The sequence below is a fragment of the Podarcis liolepis genome, assembly GCF_965112155.1.
Source record: "Podarcis liolepis genome assembly, chromosome: 8".
Lineage (NCBI taxonomy): Eukaryota > Metazoa > Chordata > Lepidosauria > Squamata > Lacertidae > Podarcis > Podarcis liolepis.
Genome location: NC_139560.1, coordinates 73337902 through 73347908, shown reverse-complemented (window position 1 = coordinate 73347908; position 10007 = coordinate 73337902).

The window sequence follows — 10007 nt, the reverse complement described above, 5'->3', positions numbered from 1 at the left end:
CAAGACCACGTGAGAAGCCCAGCAGTAATCTATGAACATCAGGCTTCTTAAAGGAGCAGCTTAAAATGCCACAACCCTTTTAACTTCACAGGCACTGCTGCTTCCACCAGCATCCGGCTGCTAATTATCTGAAGCACTGGCTGCAACTCCACAGTGGGGACCCCTGAATATGTTTGCTTCCATTTAAGAAGTTTTATTTTGCAGAACCTAACTGCTGCATTTTTTAAAAAAATAAAAATAAAAAAAGATCGACCACTGAGCAATAGTGCCTCTGCTCCTTGAAAAGCTCTGAGATAAAAGTGTAAGACACAACTTCTGAGTCTCCTGTCCCCGCTGGTCCCTTTGCCTATTCTCCATAGGGAGGAGCAAAACGTGGATGAAACCACCAGTGCCATTAGATGCATTAGAGGCACAGTGGCTCTGAGTTTGAAAAGCAGGGATAGGGTATTGCAGATATTAATATTGTGTAGCTTGAAGCAACTGGATGCAAAAAAACACACACAAAAAACAAACCTGACTCCTTTTTGGAATAAGGCAATGTCCAGACCCATTTGATATTATCCAGAGCCTTTACTTGCAGAACCTCCTTCAAAACAGCACAAAAGATGAAACAAGCATCCAAATAACTCCATACAATATCTTGTGCAAGTCCAGCACAGGTTTATCTTTTTAGAAATAAAATTAATTCCAAACAAACCTAGAAGACAGCCTCCATTTTGCCTGTGCTCCTGGAGAGCTTCATTTACATCCTTTCTTCCCCAGAGCCTGAGAACCAAGACCAAAGGCAACTCCTTTTCAAAATGGAGATTTGCAACCAAATACCTTTGTCACCTGATCTAAGGTAAACACTTATGTGTTAGCTGGCAGAAAACAACAATAGTTAATTATCAAGGAGTTCAGAGACCACTTCAGTGGATTTTCTCCATATTAAACTTTTTCAGCATTACACATAGGCATTCACCACTTTAGTGCCAATTAAACAATTATAGTTTACATAGAGAACTTCACACCTGGAGGCTCTTGGAAGGCCACATACCTTCCCAAGCCACACCCTCACCTGTACTGCTTTACCATCACCACCACCCTATTTTTACCTGTTGGGAATGTACCCTTGAACTCTGATAATGGCTCTTGCTTGGCTAGATGAAGGACCAAGATTGCCTGGATGGGATTTAGAATGATGCAGTGCAGTAGTACCTAAAGGCCTGTCTCCACATCCATCATTCAGCCCAGACACTGAGATCTAGCTCTGAGGGCCTCTGATGGTTCCCTCACTTGCGAGAAGTAAGGTTACAGGGAACCAGGCAGAGGACCTTCTCAGTAGTGGCACCCACCTTGTGGAATGTCCTCCCATCAGATGTCAAAGAGATAACTTTTAGAAAACATCTGAAGGCAGCCAGAGATGTTTTTAATGCTTGATGTTTTATTAAGTTTATGTATATACTGGAAACTGCCCAGAGTGACTGGGGCAATCCAGTCAGAAGGGTGCGGTACAAATAATAAAGTTGTTGTTGTTGTTGTTGTTGTTGTTGTTGTTGTTAATGTGGCAAGAGGGAAAGCAGTGAGCCACACTTTTCTGGAGTGGTGCTCGAGTGGCACAATACCATACATCATCACCTAGCTCTGAAGTTCTTCTAGGAAGTGTAGACAGAGGAAGCAGGCACAGAGAGGTCCATGCCATGGTGAGTGGTGTGAATCCCTTATTTTTAAAAACATAAAGAAATTTTAAAAACCTCAACTCTTTCATACATTTAAGGTAAGAGTGAAACAGCTAGGGTGGAGTTGAGTGGGCAAAGTCCTGCCTCTGCCGCCCAACAAAACCTGTAGTATCAACCTCCTCCCCAGTGTATCTGGCAGGAATTCTGGGCTCACATTGAACCAGGCCCTGCTTGCGTCTCTCAAAAAAACACGCACTTCCTGACAGCCAACAATCCACCAATGTAAAAACCTTCACTGTGATGAACAGATTAAGTGCTTCATGGAGCTGCTAATCACCATTTAACAAGGTATTTTCAACCCAAGTGAGAGGCTACTTGCTTAACATTCCATGGCAACCTTATTCATAATATTAAATGGCTCTATGGCTGGGCTGAAGAGGGTGAGGATTAATAGAGTGAGTTATCACATAAATAGAATCTTGGTCTGAAATATGAGATAGACAAATTCCTTTCCCATAGCCTGGAGACATTCATTGTTTCTCAGTAGGACCAGTGCAGGTCTGAAGAAAGTCTAGTACCATAGCTATACTAAACAGATGTAACTAATCCTGGCTGCCTAAAACATGGAATTAAAAACAGACTCATCAGTCATATGAAAACCACCACTGAAAGTTTTGGGGTTCCATCTGTAGGCATTGCCCTTTCTGCCCTATCCCAACACTCCCACAGCTGCTCTTTGATGTTCGAGAACTTCCTTAATATCACACTGCCTATTTGGAGACTTGTTTCCATCCCATCCGAAGCATGCTTTGGATTTATGCAAAATAAATCTGTTTGCTACACAGTGCACAAGAGTAATCCAACGCAAGTCTAAAATGCCAGAGAACCTGCAATACCTATGTGAATATTTGCCATGTCCGCCATTATGGGAGTGTTAGTAATTTATACTTATGATGAATCGCCCTTCTCACTTGGAATTAGTTGGACCCTTAGGCAGGAAAAAGATGCCTGTCGCACAGGAGGTAGAAGTAACAAGGCCTTTGTGACTTATTTGACCTTCCAGGTATGTATTACACAATCTTGTAGGGGGTTGAAGGGCTTCTGAAATATGTGCTTCCTTTTAGCATGCCATGACCCTTAACAAGTTTGAACCATTTAAGTTGGGAATTCTCAAACCATAGAAAAGGCTTTAGGTAACCTACATTCTTTGGTCAACAAGATGCCTGCAAGCAGGACCTTTCCAGCAACTGGTGCTCAGAGGCATACTGCCTTCAACACTAATGATCACTACTGTATCCCTGAGTTTTCAGCCATTCCTAACATTTCCCACGGTTTATGAAGTGAAAGCTGACACCCCAATATCAGACGTTTTGGTTGCCCCATCAAAGTGCTTGTTAAATATTTCTGTGGAAGGGCCTTCCGTCCCACTGCTTCCCCCCTTGACCTTCCTGTGTTGAGTGGGAAGCTCCGAAGGAGGACTGTAGGCATGTTCGGCTGCAATCCAGTCCGACCTACAGTCAGGAATCATGTGCAGGGAATGTGTTTACAGCCTCTCTTCAGACTGTCCTATGTCTATTATAAAAGGTAAAGGTAAAGGGACCCCTGACCATTAGGTCCAGTCGCGGATGACTCTGGGGTTACGGTGCTCATCTCGCTTTACTGGCTGAGGGAGCTGGCGTACAGCTTCTGGGTCATGTGGCCAGCATGACTAAGCCGCTTCTGGAGAACCAGAGCAGCGCACGGAAACGCCCGCCAGAGCAGTACCTATTTATCTACTTGCACTTTGATGTGCTTTTGAACTGCTAGGTTGGCAGGAGCAGAGACCAAGCAACGGGAGCTCACCGCGTCCACGGGGATTCAAACCAGCAACCTTCTGATTGGCAAGTCCTAGGCTCTGTGGCTTAACCCACAGCACCATCCGTGTTCCTTTGTGTCTATTATAGATACAAGCAAATAATGCCTAAATAAAAGGTAAAGGACACCTGGACAGTTATGGGCTCCTTTATGGTGTATGGCACTCATCTCCACTTTCTGTCCAAGGGAGCTGGCATTTGTCCACAGACAGCTTTCCAGGTCCTGTGGCTAGTATGATGCTTCTGGCACAACGGAACACTGTGATGGAAGCCAGAGCACACGGAAATGCCATCTACCTTCCCGCCGCAGCGGTACCTACTTCTCTACTGAATACGGCTACTCTAACATATGTACATTGCAACGGCATGCCGCATTCCTGGCATTTTGATGAACTGCCGTTTTATACAGTTGCTGATGTGACAGTATTTTTTTGTTTACTGTTCGCAGGAAAATCTGCTACCTAACCCAAGACCTTGTACTTCTGATGATGTGCTGTGTTGTACATTTCAGATAAACACATTTGACAAAAGCCATCTCCTCTCCTGTCCTATCACCCGTGCTTTTTGTACATATAGCTGGCATGAAATAAATATTACAATCTCGATGTCACAATCATTAACAACAAAAGTGGTGTGACAGCCAGGAAGGAAGCGCTAGCAAGAGGTAATGGGCAAATGTTTCATAGCACGGCATTTGACAATATAACTTTACAAGCATGTGGTGGAAGCTAATCTTACACCTCCAAATCTAGCCATCTCACAGCAGTTTTGAGAAGCCAAAGCTTATACCAGACATCTGGTAGCTGAGGTCTGGCCCTATATTTAGGCAGACTGAGGTGGCTTTTGTTGGGGCCAGTGGCGTAGCGTGGGTTGTCAGCACCCGGGGTAAGGCAAGTGATTTGCGCCCCCTAACCCTAACCCCCAGATGTTGCGCCCAGTGCAGCCGCCCCCCCCTGCACCCCCCACGCTACGCCACTGGTTGGGGCATGCACAGACTGCCCATCCTAATACCAGTGGAGTATACCAATAGGGAAACACCAAACAGTTCTAGGAAGAGTCAGTCACTTTACAGACATTATAAAACGTGTTCTCCCTAACAGAGAGCACGTGTTGTGGTGGTGCCTGCAGGCCACCCCATTGTTGATGGTTGTATGTTTGGCGGGACTCAGGCAGTGATTGGCCAAATTGGGTCGCTGGGGAGATTTACTTGTTGCCAATTTGGAGGAGGGGTCAGAGGTTTTAAATGCTGGACTCCCAGCTCTGGGCGTCCTCTTGGGCTGCTTGCACTGGATCACCCGCCCACCCTCCCTGAATTGGGGGGGGGGGTTGTTTGCTTTGACCTTGCTATGCCTATCATGGGGTTTTCTGCTTTTGAGGCAGGGGCCTGGTAGGAATTTTGTCCATTTGGCTGATTGGATGATGCCATTTGGTTTTTGCCTACTGTGGAGCAAATCATCACAACTTGTAAGCTTGGCGGTTAGGCATTGGTTAAAACTGGTTGTGGAGGGGTAAGTGCCTACCCCTCCAATGGTGGTGCTGAGAGGGAATTCCGTTTAAGGAATCCAGGGGCTTGTCATCCTTTTCGTCCTAGTCCCTGGCATCGGACTTGGGCCAGGGAAGCCCCCAGTAGCATGCAGGTGAGAAGTGAGGGACTGATGCCCAGCTTCATTTCTCCCCAATATTGTTTCCCTGACTGGCTTCCACTGGAATCCGGATGTCATTTCTGTCCCTGGGGCAAGGACAGGTAGTCGTAACCAATGCCTAAGCAACCACTCACATGTGTGTATTTCAATAAAGTTGTGGCCAAAAATCATGCCAAAAACCTTAAACAAAATTGATGTGTGATGTGTGAGTTATTGGGGGTGGCTAAGGTACCTCAACACGCAATGCAGTTTCAGTTACATACCATTGTAGATACAGTCTCCTTACAGCAACAGACGGATGCCCTGGCCAAGAGCTAGCTTGCCTTAAGCACAACAGCATCTATACTGCAGATTGTGCTTAGTCACTCCTAACTAGCTGCAGATGCAGGACAAAACACACCCAAATTAAACAGCACACCACAATTAACCCTTTCTTGTCATTTTTCTCTGCAAGCACAAACCCTTACACATTAACAGCTTTTGCAGTCAGCTGATCTTAGTTGTCATGAAAACGCAACAACCACAATGGGATTATTCTAGGACACTTACTGTCAGGAAAGGAGACTCTTATTGTCAGAGAAGGATACTGAGAGTGGCTGCAGAGACCATATAACACCGGTCCTGAAAGACCTTCATTGGCTCCCAGCATGTTTCTGAGCACAATTCAAAGTGTTAGTGCTGACCTTTAAAGCCTTGGCCCCATATACCTGAAGGAACATCCCCACCCCCAACGCTCAACCTGGAGACTGAGGTCCAGCTCCAAGGGCCTTGTGGTAGTTCCCTCACTGCGAGAAGTGAGGTTACAGGGAACCAGGCAGAGGGCCTTTTCAGTAGTGGCGCTCACCCTTTGGAACGCCCTCCCATCAGATGTCAAGGAAATAAACAACTATCTGACTTTTAGAAAGCATGTGAAGGCAGCCCTATTTAGGGAAGTTTTTAATGTTTGTTCTTTTATTGTGTTTTTAATATTCTGTTGGGAGCCACCCAAAGGCCGGAAGGGTGGGGTATAAGTAAATTTATTATTATTATTATTATTATTATTATTATTATTATTATTATTATTATTATATTCAGGTGCCAATCTAAGTTGACCAACACTTTAGCATTGAGAGGCATGGAGAATTACTGTTCTCCCTCAGGGTAGCCCAAGGCCACTGGAGGTGAAAAGAAAGATGGTGCCTCCTGACCATTCCACATATGGAAGCTAACTGGACTGACAGCGAAATCATATTTCAGCACTTGTAATGGGATAATGTTATGAATCTGGGAGTTGAATACACCCTGAATTCTTCAGGTTGAGATGTTAGAAGCAGGAAACAGCCAAGCTTGTGTGTATTTAAGATAGCTCCTAGTGTGTTTTAGGGTATAGTAAGAGGTGTGGTGGGCCCATTGATAAGCCTCTGATATTAGCATATGTGAATGCAAATTAAGACAGCTTGAAGTCTTAAATTGTGACCCCTCCTTAATCCTCAGAAATTAACATGTGTTTGGCATTAATTAAATCAGGCAAGCTCCCTTGAACCTGGGGAGGGATAAACAATTAGGAAGTTCAGAGCATCAAAGGCACTAGGTGTGAAAATTGAATAGGCTTTGTCTCTCCCTCAGGGAATAAAAGCTGAGGGTTTTGACCAGTGGGTTGGAGTTAGCAGGGATGCAAGCTAGAGAGGAGGTCCATTTGAGTGCAAGGCTACGGCTATTGAAGAAGCAGTGACCTTTTGGATGCCAATGCTGGAAGCCCCTCCGTCTAGGTTCAGGTTGTATATATGTGTAAATAAACCTCATATCCTAAGGACCCCACAGTCACCTCCATGCCTCATTTGTCCAAAAGGAAACACAGAACCTCGATTAAGGTATGCCTAGAACCCTTGGAACCGTGGAGACTGGAGTGGCATGCAACAAAAACATACTCAGCTACATCTGAGGTTGTACACTAGTTCGGGGCATGCAAGACAGGCCATGTAGCAAACATTTTGTCATCCAATGGAATGGATTGGCCTGGGAGGAGTGCTCCAGGGGAAATGCCAGGGGGCTGCTGCTCCAGCCCTCTCGCCTCCAACCCCAGGGTCTGACTCCTGTGGTAGACCCCTCACTTTGCCTAATAAGAAGGAGAGTCTTGATTATCCAGTATCAAAAGTCTCCAGCACTCTTCCTACTGTGCCTCTTCATTGGAAGAAGGCAAGCCTGCTGCAGTGCTGCTATGCAGAGATGCTAAATGCAACCTTTGCTGCTTTGGAACTGACTGAATGATCCAACCATACCTGAGGCAGAGAGATGGAAGATTTACCCAACCCCTGCGGAGGCTTACGGGAAGGAGACAAGACCACACGCAGAGACACAGCCAGCTGCCTCCATTGCGGGAGCAAGGTGTCGATCGCACAGAAACCTTTAAATATTTATTTCATTTCTTTAGTGCTGCTCACTGACAGCTTGTCTCACATCACACCATTCTGCTCACAATTTAAAAACACCTGCCTTTTTACAGCTGGGCAAAATGTGCTCCTATCAATTTTGTGGCCCCATTTTCAGGCTGTGAAGTGGGGGGGGGGTTCAGGACTGGGGTGGAAGTTCCAGGGCCCAAACTCTCTGTCTTTTTCCTAGAGAGTTCCAAACTATCGGTGATGACACCCTCTTCTCCAAGATAACTCTTTCCTATCGTCAGTTCAAATAGTTTCAAGAGCTTGTTTTCTGTGACAGAACATGGAATTAATTCATTTCTCTTCAAAAGGGAGGTCTAACTTTCTGCCTCGGGAATGCGTGTACATTTGGGTAGCTATTTTTGACTCAGTTTTCAATTCAGAGGACAAGTCGAATTATGAACAGCTAATGAGGCAAAACAACAATATGGCACAAAGGGGTTGGGGAGAGATAGCCAATGTTAACAATTCCCACTCAACCATTCTCATTATGTTCAGACCGCTGTAAAAAGTATTGATGTTTTTCTGGATTTTAGGTCTCCAAATTCCCTAATGAAGGAAGAAATGATTTCGCAAGCTGTACCTCATTACAAAAGCATTCCATTTCATCAGGAAATATAATTCAGGGCTGATGAATGTAATGGCAGCTGTGTTAGAAGTGATGGAGTTGATGCTTGATGGAACTTAACATGATAGAGAGAGTAAACAGGAGAGAGAGAATATTTATACACAGGAACAACCAATGAGAAAAATATGCAAATGGAAATGTAGAACACTTAGTTTCCCCCCAAAAAATGTTTAAACTTAAGTTACGTAACTACAGAAAAAGGGTTCAGTGACAGATACGTGGATATACCAGTGATGACAACTTCTGGTTAATTCATCTGAATTCAATATATGTTATAGAAGATAAAAGTCCAGAGACCATCTAATATGAAACATTCTACAAATTGTATGATGTGACCCAGACCCTGTGTTCATCATCTGAGGCCCTTCTTCATGTAACCCCTCCATAAAAGGTCTAGAGGATGGCCACACAAGAACAGACTTTTTCTATAGTGGCTCCCCATTTGTGGAATGTTCTCCCCAGGAAGGCTCGCCTGACACTATCTTTATATATCATTAGGCATCACTTGGAAATACAGTTCAATAAAGGCATTTCTTAAAGGAACTGATGAGAGTTTGGTCAGATAACCACCTCTCAAATGCTTTGTTCTCAAGAATGGACTGTGAGATTTTGTGTTTCTAATAAATTGTATGTCATTTCTGGATTCTATCAAGAAAAACCAAACCCTTAGTTGACATTTATTGATGGTCAAAGCAGAACTCAGCTCTGGAAAATAATAATGGTCCACAATATCTCGACAAGTTGCTTTCCTGAGCTGGTTATTACCCAATTCCATATAGCCCAGCAAAAGAAAACACTCAATAGGCATTTTATATATATGTTTGGATTTTTTTTGCATTTCCCCTATTTAAGACACAGATATATGTGTTTACACTTTTTGCTTTAGCTGCAACTTTCCTCCCTTCCTTCCTTTCACCTTACCACTCTGCTTTAACCAGATTCCCATTGCACAACATCCTGGCATATTGAGCATTGGAGTTCCTCATGTAACATGCTCACTGTCTCACAACTGTTCATCCAGTTCCCGGTGAAGCAGGTGTAGCAGTGAAATTGTGCTGCTCCATAAAAGCCCTTTCTCCATACAACGGAGAATGGCAATGATTGCTTTTGAATCCTATCCCATGTCTGTCTCCGTCCACCAGTGTATATCAGAAAGGTTAAGAAATAGCACAGCATCCTAGGCTGGGGAAAACCTGAGTTGTCTTTATTGCTTTCTGAGCCATTTTTATGTGAAGCAAGAGGACAACTAACACATAAATGAATCATCATGTGAAGAAAATACCCCCCATTGAGTTGTCTGCTTCCAGATGTATGGGTAGTACACATTTTATAGATACTGAGGAGCTTTATATTGCTTCTACACCTCAAATTCTACATTGGTTACCACTTGCTATTAAAGTCAGATCTTATTAAGATAACAGAGCCATTACAGTCTGCTAGGTTATTTATGGCTAATAATGTTTCCTTAATGTTCTTTATGCTCTTACTAAGAATGAGGTCTTTTTATTAGTACATAATAAACTGAGAAGGCACCATAGAGTTGTGGCTTCCTTTCTTAAATGCAGAGGCCACAGACAGGCTTCTCAGGCATGTATTGTTGTGTTCTTTGCCTGGGGATGAGCAAAACATTCATACATAACTGTGGGAGCAAGAACATACCCTCCAACATTTCTCACATGAAAATTGGGATGTCCTCCTCCATAATAATAATAATAATTTTATTATTTACACCCCACCCATCTGACTGGGTTGCCTCAGCCACTTTGGATAGCTTCCAACATATATAAAAACATAATAAAACACTAAAACCT